This window comes from Haliotis rubra, unplaced genomic scaffold (assembly GCF_003918875.1).
Source record: "Haliotis rubra isolate DU_JTF1 unplaced genomic scaffold, ASM391887v1 Scf1736, whole genome shotgun sequence".
Classification (NCBI taxonomy): domain Eukaryota; kingdom Metazoa; phylum Mollusca; class Gastropoda; order Lepetellida; family Haliotidae; genus Haliotis; species Haliotis rubra.
Genome location: NW_025765710.1, coordinates 38,064 through 54,996, shown reverse-complemented (window position 1 = coordinate 54,996; position 16,933 = coordinate 38,064). Strand labels below are relative to the sequence as shown.

Genomic DNA, 16,933 nt, shown 5'->3' with positions numbered 1-16,933 from the left:
TAGAGAATACGCTTTAGCTTGCCATTTTCAGTGATAGTTCAATGTTGAGGTACTAATACTACTATACTTACTCATGAAAATTCCAAGACCTGATCAAAATCTTACGTTGTAATTGGTTCAAATGTCACGGATTACATTGACTTGCACACACGTACATGCATACACCTACTACGAATACATATATTTTACGTCCGTTTCATTACACAGTCCACACATCAATGTCTCGATCAAGCAGGTGGCCTTTTGTCAGTCTTGGAAGGAAAATTTCGTTAGTAGTTCAATAATATAGAAGGGATATACACAGAGATTACAAAGCGAGATTACAAAGGTGTTGAATACTTTTATATGTGCTGAAAGCTCTTAGCAATAATATAAACTACAAGTAGTAGTAGAGGGTTTTTTGCCGCAGATGCGGCTTAGAGCTTATTTGTGTGAATAAAGCTTCCAGCGAGAGGCATCCTTCGATGTCTCGTAATCCAGGGTTCACGAAAGGTATCCGTAATATTGAGCGACGACTTTATGGAGTGGGTCTGCCATAAATTCTTCAAAGTGGATTAAGGAGTACTGGACATCGCATTCTCGGGTTTCGAAGCTATAATCGATTAACGTATCCACGAGACCTATACTATCGTACAGGCTGTCGAATTTCCCTCGAATTATGACTCGATGCAGGCCGGGAGTAAATATCGAGGCCATGGACGTCCGCCCCGACGCGTCTGAACAACCGTTTCTCGATCACCGAATCGGCTCGAACAACAAAACACCCTATCTCGTCCTCAACGACAATAACACATGGGTGATGGGCCCGGCATTCGATGGCAATGTAGGCGATTTAGACAATGTCGATACCCAAGGTCTCTTAAAAACACGTTGTAAAGGTCGTCCTAACCGATGATAACCAATGGACGTTGATCTCCTCCCAAATCGAATGGCTAATCGATATCACCCTCGTTTCTCCCTACGTAGTTTGTCGAGTAGAGGGATCATTATTTAACGAAAGTCCTCAATGAGGGATTCTCATCGCGGCTTACGTCCCCACGCCACGAAGGAGTGTGATCATGAACCTCATCCCGAATAAAGCGGGTCATTTGCTAGCGAGTCGAACGGATAGTCGAAATACGACTTTACAGTTGGTGCTTGAATTCGAAGACAATGACCGATTTCACACAAGGGATTCCAAACAATTCTACGCTTTATATCGAAGTCTTTCTCGGGGAGGCATCACCCGACCGAGATGTTGAAATTATACCGGGAGTAAACCTCCGTTGGCCTCGAAAACATCAAAATCACGTTTGCTCGATTTACATACAGAAAAACATCAACGCTTATGCGAGTCTCGAAGGAGTCACGATTAACTTGGAGAATAAAATCGCACTCACGAATATTTTTTTACGTCCAAAACTCAATCTCATCAGCTTAGAGTTTACGCACGAGAAATTGTCTGAGAATCAATTGAAGACTCTTCCATAATACGAGCATAACCATGGGCGACGTGTCAAACCCGAATCAAATCGCCACCGACGCGTTTTCCGATCTCGGGAACACGCGAGGATTCGACCAACCCGAGATGGAAGACGCCTTGTACGTATTGCACTTACAAAACAACGCGTACCAACGATGAGAGGTGATACTAAAAGTTGACTGGTTAATTAACCTTATATTCATCTACCCCTACATAAGTTTAAATGATAATGGTTACGTCATCGAAATAAAAAATAAAGGGATTATTTGGATGACTGCCACTCCAGCACCTCATTCGATACAACTTTTGCGAATACCGGATCATAGGGGCTCTACGTTAGCCCCCACCCATTAACAAGCCGCATTGATATTTGTTATTCCACCATATCAATTTGATTTTTACATCCAGATTTCAGTATGAAATTACATTCAACACTGATTATAGAATGCTATCTTGGAAATGCCCCCTGAAAATGAGGTGATCCTTTTGGACGGGTTGAATAAAACGCTGGGGTAGCGAACATAAACATCAATGTTGCCGTATTCATATACAACCTGGAACAGTTCCCACGACCAACCTGGTGGGAGTTTTTGTTCGTATTCCAGATACCACGAAATCCATTATAGTATCAAGGGTTTATTTATATGACAATCTCAACCTCATTAGCTAAATACATTAAGCAAAGATTATCAGAGGACCAATTGAAGCTTATTTCCTAAACTGATAATATACTCGAGATGGGATTGTATCCGGCCATGGACGAAGTGGCTCAAACGCGCGAAACCGTGGATGGATTTTGTTTGCGACAGATCAGCGGAATTAAACACCAATTGGAACGAGAACGCGACGTGCGACTCGGATTGCACAAAAAATGCCATCGAGCCGTCAATGCCATCGACGGCGTGGATACGTCCCTCGTGGCAGCTAGCATGGTATTAGGCGTGGCAGTCGACAACAAATCATTCAAACCTTCCTTACCAAGAACAAAGATCTCATCAAAGATTCACATTAAACTGTTTTGTTGATGTCAACATAAGCAAGTAAACCTTGCAACACATTAAACTGTTTTGTAGATTTTAACCATATGCTATAGGTCAACCCGACCCTAGGCAGTCAAGCGAGAGCAGCTAGATTTCAACATGACATAGCCCTATTCAGGCAACATAACACCATGAATAACACTGCATTCAAGCTATAGCCAGGCTGGTTCATTGAGAAGTCACGCACCAGCAGACCTGCTGTTTGAATAAACACTGCATTCAAGCTAGTGGTGGCCCAATAGATTGAAATAATCCAAGATTGGTCGTAATGACTAAACGACCAAGCAATCGATCACATTTTGTCATAATCGAACACAAATTTGCAATGACAATATTTATCCCAAGGTTGGTTTTGTTTGTTGCGTTTAACAAACATAGCCAGGACAATTTGATACATGACGCTAACCAACTATTTTCGATGATTGATCGGTTGTAATGAATCAATCATCAATTATAAGATTTTAAACCAATTCCCCAACCCTAATTCAAGCGGAATATAACTCAAACAGCTTTCCAAGCTTATGTAACCTGATTCGAAAAAAATGTTTTCATTTTCATCTAAAAATGTTTTTTATGTTTTGAAGCGGAACAAGGATCTAATAAAATCAATAGAACCAGCCAACATCCCTAATGTGTGACTTGTTTTGAATTCAATACCCGCGTGACGTCATGTCTAGACAGACACGCCATTTTGAGTTTGGAGTCGGCCGCAGTGAGACCGGGAGGGTAAGTGTTGGCTATTTTTCCATACTATGTCGGATATTAGTGAACCAGGTTGTTAAAATGAAAGCCAGAAAGAGGTGTTAAGTTCTCATCGGGATTTTTAGCAAATTTATTGATGAACTTGAACAGGAAAACTCAAATATCCTAACAGGCGAAGATCTTCATACCTATTTAGCTGATAATTTAATGACCACCAATTCCGTCAGCTGTCCCACAGTGTCTGAGTTTTCACAAGCCTGGAAGGAATGTTATCAAATCTCAAAAAAAGGTTATGCTTTGTTGTCAAAACAAAATTCATCTTCTTTATCGTCCTCCCTCGATTATGGGGAATGGCTTACTGTAGCATATGAAATGCACAGTTTTATCAACGAAGGAAAGAAATTAACAGTATGCTAGTAACAAACAGTCGGGTGGCTGAATTCTGGCAGCATTCTAACTAATATAGTTAGTTTGTTGTTTAATCTCAATCCTACATAAACGTATTGTTAAAGGTCACATGCAACCAAAAAATCAAACATAATTAAAACACAATTATCACTTCTTCATGACATATTATATGCATTGCTGATTATGAAAAAACAAATAAACAAAATTATAAGCGTATAATCGCAAATCAAAAGTGCAATATTTTGTACTTGGGTTTACCGCCCTCGAAACGAAGCAGCCGGGATACCGAACCCAGTCAGAGCGGGTTGGTGTGCACTCAAGTGTAACGGCTGGTTCATTAGCAGATGCCGCCTTCACGGGTCAGTGTGTGTGTGTATATAGAAAGTTGGGTTTTGTAAATACATGCTCATTTTTTGTGTATAACATTTTGCAATCAACAGACATTATAACATGTCATGTGTTCAAGTATCACACCTGCCTGTCTGTGTAATTACATAATGTGACAGAGACCGAACTCGGGCCATAAATCAATGCGTTTTGTTTATGGTGTATAGCCTGATTGGTGTTAAGTTCAAATTGCATGTGGTCAGTGATCGCAGTTGTTTATTGAATATTGTCATTAGCAGACAGGCAGGCAGACACACTGGTGTCAATAAAACAAGACATTGAGTTTTGTCTGTGACAGCGACATATCTATATCACAGTTAGAAATCGTGTCAACTCTAAATAATGCTTTTAAGTATCGAACTGAGAAAGTGACTCGGTAAGAAGAACGTGTGGTGAAATAGACAAAAGAAATTATATAAACAGTTTATTTACTGTCATAACATACAAAAAGCTCGCGCCTGTGAGATATCAACAAAACATTATGAAACTAGCTCACACCAAAGCCTTCACAGAGTATTCACCAGACAGCCCGCTTCCAAGTTGCGCGAACCTATTTCACTGCGCACGTGCTATGAGCGCAGCCAGCTGCTGAAACCCGTATTCCCCAGAAAAGTCTGGGGAAAATTAGTGAAACGTTTGAACTCCGATTTCGCGCGGTTTTTTTTCATCGCGTTATTTTTCAACTTTATAAGTTGAATTTGCATTTTTGACGCTTTGTCTCGGTAAGTCCATACCGAAAGGTATCAGAATCTGCAAAGTTGTGTTTTACGTTGCATGTGACCTTTAAGTCTGATAGCAGGCTAACTAATATAGTTAGTTTGTTTAGTCTCATTTATCCCACATCAATGGTTTCCCTGGTTCACTAGATATTCGACATAGTATGGAAAAAATAGGCAACACTCACCTCCCGGATTTTGACTGTTGTTAGGTTGGGTGACCGCCTAGCAACGCCGGGATCGGTCTTCTCGCCGTTGTCAAGCTCGGCAATCTTCTTGCTTGGCTTAGCAACGCCGTGATCGGTTTTTTCGCCGTGGTCAAGCTCGGCAGCCATCTTGCTAGAATTGATTGCTTTCAGTTCCTTGATGTGTCCCTCATCTTTCACTGTTGATGTACAAGATTAAGAACAGCAGCGATAAGATAAGATCCATTGATGTACTGCAGAGAGAGAGAGAGAGAGAGAGAGAGAGAGAGAGAGAGAGAGAGAGAGAGAGAGAGAGAGAGAGAGAGAGAGAGAGAGAGAGAGAGAGAGAGAGAGAGAGAGAGAGAGAGAGAGAGAGAGGCGGAATCCCCCCTTCTTTCCTCAGAGTCTTGTTTGAAATCACTATTGTGGCACACGCAGGTGTTGACTCTAAGGCAGACAATCGATCGGTAGCATTGGATACATTCACCTGTTGCACTCGGTATTCAAGCTATTTTTTAAGATAAATGGAATGTTATTTGATTTAGACTGGTGTGGTATGTAATACCTCGGGAAAGACCTTTGATTTCTTGAAAGAACACAAGCTTCAACAATGATAGATGTAACATGCCCATGTTATGGCAAGAACAAATCAGATGTCACGCGTATTGTCGCACAAAACTGAAATTGTACATCTGTGAGATTTGGACATTTCTGGGAAAGCCAGACAGCCTTACTTAGTAGACTGTCGCCGATGTACCTTTGTCTCACTTGGCGCACTGTCTCACTTGGCACACTATCGCCGATGTTATACTTCTTTTGCCATGACGTTCCAGATGACATCGCCGTGAAAATGTTGAACGTCTGTGAGAACTTTGTTTACATCTCGTACCATCTCGTTCTCTTCCGGATGGTCCTGTTGTACTTGGTTATGACTGTACTGGATAGTGATGATGGTAAAGGGGGAGGAAAGGAAAATGCCAGATAGGTTCCAGTTATTATAAACTTTCTGATCTTCAATCTCATTGATAGACAACATAAAAAGCTTCTATTCCTTAATATTCATGACAGAACAACAGACATCCTCTTTCCAATAACATTGCCCATACTGAAATTGGTACAAGCATAATTACAGATGAATTTAAAATATTTTATTTGTCTACACAAATCAGGGTATGATTCTTTGTTTGTTGTCTAACGCCGCAGTCACCAGTATTCCAGTGAATTGAGAACAATCGATTCTGGACCAGAAAATCCAGTGATCAACGAGATGACCATCGATCTGCGCAACTGGGACGACATGTGTCAACCCAGTCAGCGAGCCTCACCATCCGATCCCGTTAGTCTTTCTGCTCATCGTATTCAATTTGTCTTACTGCATTTCATATTTCATATTTCAATTGCTGATTTAAGAAAAAAATATATCCCAAATAATTACCTGTTAAAATATCCTTCATCTGCCTTTGCTTCCATTCTATCCTCCAAAAATGAAAATGTAATACGTAATCTTGCGCTTTATGTAAAACATGCTGTTATCCTTAGAAGCAATATCTTATCTGAACTGTAATTTCTTTGTGAATGTCTGTAACATGTGCTGTATATATACTTGTATTACTTGCATATGGGCCGGAGGCCTTAAGTACAATAAATATCTTTGACTTGACTTTGACCACTGACCGTCGCATTAGCACAACCCTCTGCTTTGAACAAATATCTGGCCTCTCTTCGATAAACATCGACAGCTTCCGTAGATTTTTTTACATTCGTGACCAACTCGTGTTATTCCGGGACAAGCCGAATAGCGACTAGTGCCCCTCTGGAAGGATTTCATAGTGGCGTAGGAACATCAGAACTGCTTCAAACAGGAACGATAACTCTATTCCTGTTTGATTCCAATGGTACTTAATATCACCGAAGTACTCATACATTGTATTGCTGTTTTTTTTTTTGCTATTTATTCTAAAGCATTAAACCTTGGTACAACTAAAAGAAAGAAAAGAAAAAAAATATTTGTTAAAGACATATTCTGACGTAATTATTACCAGATATTCACCTTATATTTCCAATTATATTTCTGAAAAGGGTTTAATAATCACAAATGGGATTTGTTTTATTGAATATGCAAATAAAATTTGTAAAAAAAACCCCGCTGCATTAAATCCCAAAGCAGAAACTCAAAAAATGACTTTTATAATATTTCTCAAACTGAACATACGTGTAACCTTGCTGTCATACCACAAGTGGACTTTTAACTGAATTCGCTGAAAAATATATGAATGACCACAAGAAGGTCAGACTAAAATATTCCCAGAGAATTGAAATATATGCCCAATGTTAAAGATTAAAGTTGATTAGTTACATACAGATATAATATTATTGTTTTGAAACTCGTAGCGATTTATAATTACACTTCCTATAATTGTTGGAAGCGCACGTACAATCTCCATAGCAAGCCCGCAAATCGTCAGAAACGTACACCCTCAGTTGGACCCATGACTCTCTCGCCGTCAATCGCATGATTCTTATCAAAAACACCATAATAGATAGCAAAATCCTGTTAGCTAACTTCTTTGTTCTTTCAATATGACGATATATAGTTTTCATGATTTTTTAAACAATGACATAATGCCATAAACGATTTAAGTACTCAGGATTATTTTTACCAAAGCACCGCAGTCATTTACGCGCGTTCTGATGGTTTGTCGTATTTTCGCACATAACAAGCATCGAGAGGGGGACGAGTCTTCTTGGAGGTTACGGAAAGGGGCGAGTGGTGACGAATGAACGGATATATGTTTCGATCGCCTAGTGAAATCCGTTTAGATACATATGAATAATGTTAATGACAGTTTTTGTCATCATATTTAGCCTGTGTATATTTGTTATTAATATGAATAGCCATAGATTATCTATTTTTTTCTATTGCATAATGATAAAATTCAATCCATTGTTTTTTGTCTGTGGGTGTGCTTGTAAAATTTCTGACTCCCAGTATCATAATAGTGATAAATATATATTCCTAATCTTGAGTTACTTTGGCACAAATCATTTGTAAATAAATTAAACAGATCCATCCATGAACATACCTTTTTTCACAGAATGTTGTCACATTAAGTGTCTTTGCTTTTAACATATTTTATTCGAAAGTGAAATGAATTGGGCACAAGGTGTCCAACTTAGGAACGCCCTTTCCCAGAAGTTACATATGTCATATTTACAATATAAAAAACATTGACAACAGGGATTTGTGGAAGGAATGTACAAGGTATTTAAAGAGGATGTGTATAGTATATACAAGAATAAACCTACAAAATCTTTCAGTGAGCTTAATATATCTATGTACATTTTCAAATAATAATTCATTTTCATATAGTGATAGTGTAACATGACCAAATAACAATTAATCTAGATTAATGGGTATGCGATGTTTAACGACAGTATTTACATTTGCAAACAAAAAATTAAGTGTCTGAATCGGTTTGCAAAACAACATGGACACGTTATACCAATATTATTCAGAAATGTTTATGATAACAATAAACATGGTGAATCAAATGATCTGTACACAGAACTACACACAAATATGGTGCTCAATACAATGAATTTGACACATTATTGTACTAAACTGAATATATGAAAATACACAGTATGATCAGTATGTTAATGCTTTACCATGAAAATACATACATTGTTTCCATATGTTGTGCGTATGTACGGATGGCTCGTGCTTCACCAACTTACCAGCACCAAAGTGCGACACAAACACAGCAGAAAGAAAAGAATCACACAAGAGTAGTTCCTGCCGATACAGTTTTATTCTTATACATCATGATCACGGTGTCAAATGCGAGAATGCAAGCACACGATACAAATTCGACAATCAGCAGTCAGACATGCTCAAGTTTATATTTCATATTTACTGCAACATCACACATGCCGACATTTCAATATCCAGTGTCTCGCGAGTATTCCAACAACAGTTAACAGCGTCAACAATTATGGCGCATTACATTGCAAAATATAGAGGCGTGGCTAGTGTTTCTAGGCGATAAAACACGGAAAATATACTATTCCTACCAATTAAAAGTATGAACAATAGTGACTGACAGAATAGCAAGTTACCTGTGACTCAAGTGACACAAAGAGTCTACTGTAACTGAGTGCGTGTGTCAAATGCGAGAATGCAAGCACACTATACACATTCGACAATCAGTAGTCAGACATGCTCAAGTACACATTTCATATTCACCGCAACATCACACAATGTCATGCCGACATTTCAATACTCAGTGTTTCACAAGCATTCCAACAACAGTTCACAGCGTCAAGAATTAAGGCGCATTACATTGAAAAATATAAAGGCCTGGCAAGTGTTGCTAGGCGATACAAACACGAGAAATATGCAATTTCTACCCGTGGAAAATATGAACAGTAGTGACTGACAGAATAGCAACTTACCCGTGACCCAAGTGACACAAAGTGTCTACCGTAACTAAGTGTGTGTGACCAAACCTACGCACTTACAATTTTTGCTGCTTCTGTCCAACCATCTCAACACGTCTGCCCTCGGCACGTGCAACCCCCTTATTTATCACATTGATGACGTCATCGCACGGGGTCCCGCAGAGGCCGATGCCCCATGGGTAAGGTCAGGGCAAATTCATCACGTAGAATTTCAGACCCGGGTCACACGAGGTCATTTCCGGTATAATTGTCAACATGGCGATGGAACTACAGTCCGATCTCAGTGAGCCCAAGTGATTAGACCACACTGTCAGTAAGTCAAAAATATTTCATTACAAGAGTATACATTTGCTATATATTGATCATTTTGAGCATGATAAGTAACTGATATCTGGCTGAATAATTGCTGATATCAAATTATCAATGATAACCCTGGTGATATTAGAATAGATCTGATACATGTCAATAAATCCTATAATTTGATATCAGCAATTATTCAGCCCGATATCATTTAACAAGTCCGATTAAATGCTGCAATGAACTGTTTTTGATTTACTTTATTACTCTTTACAGCAGTGCATACATACATAGTCCAAACAAAATCAGCGATTTGGCTTTGAATATTGGAGAATGTGCTCTGAATTTGTTGACCAGTTCACCCTTGAATTAAACTTTTATGTTGTGAGTGAGTGAGTGAGTTAAGATTTTAAGTCAAATCGGCAATATTTCAGCCATATCGTCACTACAAACAAGTTATAATTTTAAAAAAGGTAAGTTATAAAAACCTGTCAGCGAAGGACAGTAAAACAACTAGTTTATCACAGATTTCAATTTAATACTAGTAATTAACACTGAAATACTTTAACTATAGAGAACGATATAATATAAAAAACAGCTTATAGATCGCCAACAGCTGAAGGTAGATCACCATACTAGGGACCATGGGAACTTACAGTACTCTTGCTTTTTATGTTGTGTATCTCGAAATTCTTCTATAGATATTTGGGCTTGTGCATGTTTCCCATACACCTGTTATTATAATTAACTATCCTTTTTCACAATGGTGGTTTGTCGTTTTGTAATATCACTGATTTAGGCTTGGTATATATCGTTTCTTTTGCCAGTTAGTTCATATCATAGTCATGTGATTTTCCATAACCAGTAGATAACACGCAGATGGTCCGATGTGTAATCAACTTCTCGGTAGCATCAGACAGATGTTGCCATAACATCACTATTGTCATATGCTTATATTGTGTCACCATGATCAACCCTATGCAAAATGGAAGAATAGATATGGAAGGTCGCGGGTTGCAAAATGGAAGAATAGATATGGAAGGTCGCGGGTTCGATCCCCGACTGCGTCATACCAAAAGACGTTGAAATATGGTACATGTTGGTCCCTGTCTGGCGCTCGGCATTAATGGGTACAACAAGGACTGGTCGGCTCGGAGTCAGTATAATGTGTCTGAGTGGGGTATTCATGCTTCACTGCGGCATGGTATCTCAGTCGGCTAGCACTAAAAAAACCAGCTTAACTCTGGGCTAGTACAAGCAGCCGTACATACACATACACACCCATGCACGTCGTCATATGAGTAAAAATATTCTCATGCACGACGTTAAACCCAATTTTCACCTCACCTCACTATTACTGGGCGTACGGTTTATTTCCAGCATACAACAGGAGAAAATGGGACTAAATCATCCAATTATACGCCATCAAATTTGCTAAAATAAAGAGAAGTTCTATATTCAATCAATGTGGTCGTTCAGATCCATGGTTTATGTGTACGATTTCGAGACAATAGCGAGCTGACACGAAATAGCAACGGACATGTCGGTGTTGAAATGGGGTCTGTGTTATTGTGTACATTACGCCCATGTATAACGATTTTCGTGTCTCGAAACTGCATAAATAACGTTTTCGTACACTAAAAGAGTTACGGAAACTGTCGATGTTTACCGAAGAGAGGCCAGACGTTTGTTAAAAGCGGAGGGTATTGCTAATTCGAGGGTCAGTGGTCAAATATGAAATGCAGTCAATCAAATGGAATACAATGAGCAGAAAGGTAAAATAATCACCTACAAGCTTAACACAATTTTTTGTGTGGAAAACGTTAGGATTGAACCGCACGTTAAAATATCGGTCTGTCCGGTTTTCGATCAGGATTTTAGCATCGCGAGTTCCACCCCTTGTGCCTTTTATGTAAAGAGTGTAGCGGTGAAACGTGGCCCTGGTTTCACCTGTCTGCCAATGATACACTTGCTGTTTATAAATCGCAAACGTGTTTGTTTGACTGTTCACTGAAATTAACAATTTGAAAATAGTTCATGTCAGTGCAACTCATTCCTTTTGCCACCTAACAGCTTGAAATAATAAATAATAATAATAATATGTGTATTTATAATGCGCTGAATTCCACACATAAAGCATGCTCAAAGCGCTACATATTTACAAATATTTACAAAGCAAAGGTTATGCTAGAACGAGGGTGAAATTTTTGGAAAGTTAAGTTATAGATTGTAATTTTTTCTGAAAAGATGGGTTTTCAGGGAACTTTTAAATGAGTCAATGGAGGGAGACATTTTGAGTTCAGTCGGGAGTTGATTCCACAACTGTGGAGCACCATAGCTGAAGGAGCGAAACCCCAACGCCCGGAGTTTCTATCTGGGAATGGTGAGAAGGTGTCTATCTGCCTATCTTAACATTCTGGAAGGATTGTGCTTGGTGACTAGCTCAACAAGGTAGTTTGGAGCCGTAAGATGGTAACACTGGTAGGCAAGACTCGGGACCTTGAATTCAATTCTGGCTCTGATTGGTAGCCAGTGAAGAGACTTAAGAACAGGCGTTATGTGGATCCTAGAGGGAACTTTGCTGACAAGTCGAGCTGCAGAGTTTTGTACTTTCTGGAGTTTTGATAGAAGTTTTTTCGGAAAGTCCATAGAAGATGCTATTACAGTAGTCAATCTTTGAGAGAACCAGAGATCGCACCAGTGCATGAGCTGCCGCTGTAGTAAGGGAGCTTCGGATGCTGCTAATGTTCCGCAAATGGAAGTAACAGGATTTGCAGACTGTGTCGATATGAGCTTTCAAAGAGAGATCAGAGTCCAGATAAAGTCCAAGGTTTTTTTACGGTTTTCGAAAATGGAATGACAGTGTTGCAAACTGTGACTGAGTTAGTCATCACTTGATGAAGATTCTTCTTAGTGCCGACAAGCAACGCCTCTGTTTTCGTCTCATTCAGTTTGAGCAAATGTGTCGTGATCCATGTTTTTACGTCACTTGTACTGTCGTTCCCACATTCGATCTGCTGTACTGGGATTGCACGAATCAGACAACTGGGTGTCATCAGCATAAAAATGGTGGCTCACATCATGTGTACTGATTCATCTCCTCTGGTGTAAAGCGTAAACAACACTGGTCCCAGAACCGATCCTTGTGGTACTCCACAGGATAAAGGGCTTTACTTAGATGCATGATTATTTATGATAACTGACTGCTGTCGATTGCTGAGGTACGAAACAAACCATTCCGGTTACTCCAAATGAAGTCTCAAGTTGTCTCAGAAGTATATTGTGGTCAAGAGTGTCAAAAGCGGCTGACAGGTCAAGAAGTACAAGTAGGGCAAACTTTCCGCTGTCAACCGAGCAAAGCAAATCATTCGTGACACGAATGAGTGCCGTTTCCGTGCTATGACGTGGTCTATAAGCAGACTGGAACTTTTCCATAAGTCCGTGCGCTCTAAGATGGAAGTTCAGTCTCACCTTCACAGCCCTTTCAACAAGTTTGGATAGAAAGGGAAAATTGGAGACGGGACGATAATGTTTCAAGTCATTTTGATCAGATCCTGCTTTCTTGATCAATGGTCTGATGACCGCTTCCTTCAGGGGTGTAGGAACTGTGCCTGAAGTTAAACTCAAATTTACCAGTTTAGTTATTGGAACAATCAGAACATCAATACATTCCAACAGAAATTTGGTTGGCATGGGATCCAAGACACATGATGAGTTGTGTAACTCGGTTTTCTGCAAGATCTGTTAATCTGTCGGTGAACTTCTAATTTTGACTGCCTCCACTTCCGCTCTGCAATACGCCTTTCCCTCTTGGCTGAACGTATTAAGTTAGAATACCATGGGAATGATGATTTTACCTTCACAGTTTTGAAGGTTGGAGGTGCATGTTCATTCAGTAAGTCTGAGAGAGTTTTTATGATACATGTCGCAGAGTTCATCTAGATCAGAGGGTGGATTGTTCAGTAAGTCTGAGCTGCACATATCCGCTTTAAAAGCAAATCTATCTATAGCTTTAAGGTATAGCAGCAGTCGTTTTCATTTAACTACTTTGTTTCCTGATGTCCATTGAAATAATAGAGTTTGAAACTGGTAAATATGATACAAATTTAACGAAACACAATCTGCTTTGATCCCCTGCCTCCAAATATTCTTGCCATTGTAAGTGAGTGGGTTAACATTTTAAGTCACATTGGCACTATTTCAGCCACATCGTGACTAAAACAAGTTTTGAATTCACCATAAATACATGTATATTATAAAAAGGCCTTTCAACGAAGGACAGTAAAAACAACTAGAATATCATACTTATAAATATAAAACTAGTATGTAACTTTAAAATATTATAAAACTAATAATAATATACTACAGAAGACGTTACAATATAGAAACAGGTGATAGATTGCCAACAGCTAAAGGTAGATCACCATACCAGGAACCATGGGGACTTACAGTACATTTGCTCTTGCCATTGTACAACATATTCTTATACACATGGATGATTAGGGTGGTTTATTGACAAATAAATTGTATTGAAATATATTGCAATTCAGGTACCCGTATTGCGATAGCCATGCGATATATTGCGATTCAGGTACCCGTATTGCGATCGGCATTGCGATTCAGGTACCCGTATTGCAATAGGTATTGCGATATACTGCGATTCAGGTACCCGTATTGCGATAGGTATTGCGATATATTGGAAACTTAAGTGTTTGGCAGTGAGTGACTCTAATTGTACATGTTGATCCTATTTTCTTCATTATAAGCCCCTAAACATATATGTTATGGTTCTGATAGCAGCAATCTCAAAATTAGGTTGTTAAAGTCAAAGATTTTTATTGTACAATATATATGTCCGGCCCATGCACACTGGAGTTTTACCTATACATTATACATATGGTGCAATAAGTAGTGATTAGTGATCCAAACAGCAAATCATGTTACAGGCAGTAAATTACGGTTCTCAGAAATAATATTGCAAAAAGTATCATTTGAAAAGCGTATTGTAACCGGTATACCGGTAGTACCGTGCAGTTCGATAAATGATACTAGTAAAAAGACCTGGGGCAGTGGGGCGGTGGTTAAAGCGTTGGCTCGACACGCCGAAGACCCGGGTTCGAATCCCCACATGGGTACAATGTGTGAAGCCCATTTCTGGTTTCCCCCGCCGTGATGTTGCTGGAATATTGCTAAAAGCGGCGTAAAACCAAAACTCAACTCAAGTCAAGTAAAAAGACCTAAATAAATAACAAAAGTCATTTTAATTGAAATTAGTCTTTCACTATCCACTATTTTCCTCCTCTTCCTCTATGCATTTTACACTTTCCATAAGACGTTTTCAGTTATTGAATATAATTCGTGTTGAAACATTAGTTACAAACAAATTGATGTAATACAAAATGGTTCCCGGTAATCAAGACTTGTCGCCACATCTTTTGCAACATCCGTCTTGTCTGTGTGCTTGTCATTGTACGCTGGTGGAATGGATCATCACGTGTTTGTCATGTCCGGACTCAATTACTTAAAGATCATCGTCATGTAGTATGCAGGAGACCTGTTCTTACCTTGAACCCCTCGAGCCCCATTAAAAGCAAAGATGTGACATTTATAGCAATTTAATCCAATATGTAAGAGACATCTTATGATATCACATCACACCTCTATCACATCGTAACTCACAGCAACAGTTGAGAAATGATGTTCCATACCTATTGCATACTCACAAAAATATATTCTGAACCACAAAAGAAACGTCGCTTATCAAAACCAAATGCAAGATTTTGTTCATACAAAATGGTGTTTTTATTATGATTGTATCGTTCTATTAAAATGTTTTTTCAATCCAAACAGACACATATTACCAACATCAGTGTGTTTTCTGATGAAAAGCATATCGACCAAACGCACCTAAAATGGAAGACGTGGTAAAGGGTTCCGTATGGCATTAGAGAAAATGAAAATGCACGTGCAATGAAAGCGAGTCTCAAACTCGCCTGAAATCATTTTTGTTTAGACACAATCACCATGCCACGACTTACCTGAGACCAGAGGAACCAGGTCTTGGGACGATTGCAAGTTGACAAGACTGCACGGAGGGTAGTCAATCATTTTAATGTTCATGTTAGCACAGGGGCTTTGTTGATGCAAGAACTACAAATCCGACAAACTCACACCATTTAACAAAGTTTATTCACTAGAGCATATTCGTCATGTTCATTTATGAACGTTGTGGCATTTGGTTGTACTGGTGACAATTTGGCAATATAACCTTGACGACATTGAAGTCCACATGTCAAGGGACGGTTAGAAACTGTTGGCACAATACTACACAAATCTATGAATTGGTAACATTAAAGCTGGTCTCTTCCATTAGCCTTTAGATAGACCACTGTTCATTAAATGGCAAGGTTCATTAAATGGTGAGGTTCAGAAACTAAAAAAGAAACAAAAAATACCTTACTTAACATGCTTTGAAAAACGGTACCATAAAACATTTTCTCAAACAAATTACTTACAGCAGCATAACTTTAAGGCATAATTACTGCTATGATAGTAGTAACATTGGCTGAATAATAATTCAAATGAAACATGAATTGAGAATAGAATTATTTCTGCAATGAAATGCAAACATTACTTTAGAATTCAAATTCCTATTCGATAACTATAAGCATGATAAAATACTATACTCAAAATAAGTCATTACTCAAACCTTCAGAATTGACAGATAACCTCAAATATACATGAAATAAACTTAAATTTGTGTTCCAACACTCTTGTCATTCACACATCTTTAAACCATGAGGCCTTCCACTGTTATGCCATGTGGCTGGATTGCATGAACTGCACATGCTTTGGGTCACATGACCGCACAATGCCCTAGCACCTCTCTAGACTTACTGCTAGGCTCTTATGAAAACTGATTACATGAAAAGACCACTGAAATTACTTCTTGCTTTTTGGTAACTTGTTGGAATATAATTGAAATATAATTTAAATGACAGAAAACTACTTTTGGAAAAGAAAATTATAAAAACAATTTGCAATTAGCATTGAAAACAAAGTCAGCATTCACAGGCTTGTAACGCTAAAAACTGCCATCACGGTATATACTGTCACTGACGGGGTCTTAATACTATATAAAAGGAAAGGGATGTAACGAGGTCAACACACCAGGTTCGTTTCAGGGCGAATTCAACAATACTCACTGTATTTATCCCATTTAAAGTATGCACACATTTGAAGCCAATAGATGTACCTACAAAATGAGGCATGCAG

The 16,933-nt window shown here is 38.8% G+C and overlaps 1 long non-coding RNA gene across 1 annotated transcript; it reads right to left on the bottom strand.

The window, feature by feature from the left end:
• Nucleotides 1–3,412: 3,412 nt before the first annotated feature.
• On the bottom strand, nt 3,413–9,458 carry LOC124272848. The gene is made up of 3 exons (XR_006897446.1): nt 9,422–9,458; nt 4,904–5,100; nt 3,413–3,461 (listed from the first exon to the last, which is right to left on the bottom strand). It is a non-coding gene; the product is annotated as an uncharacterized LOC124272848 (long non-coding RNA).
• Between the last annotated feature and the right edge of the window lie 7,475 nt (nt 9,459–16,933).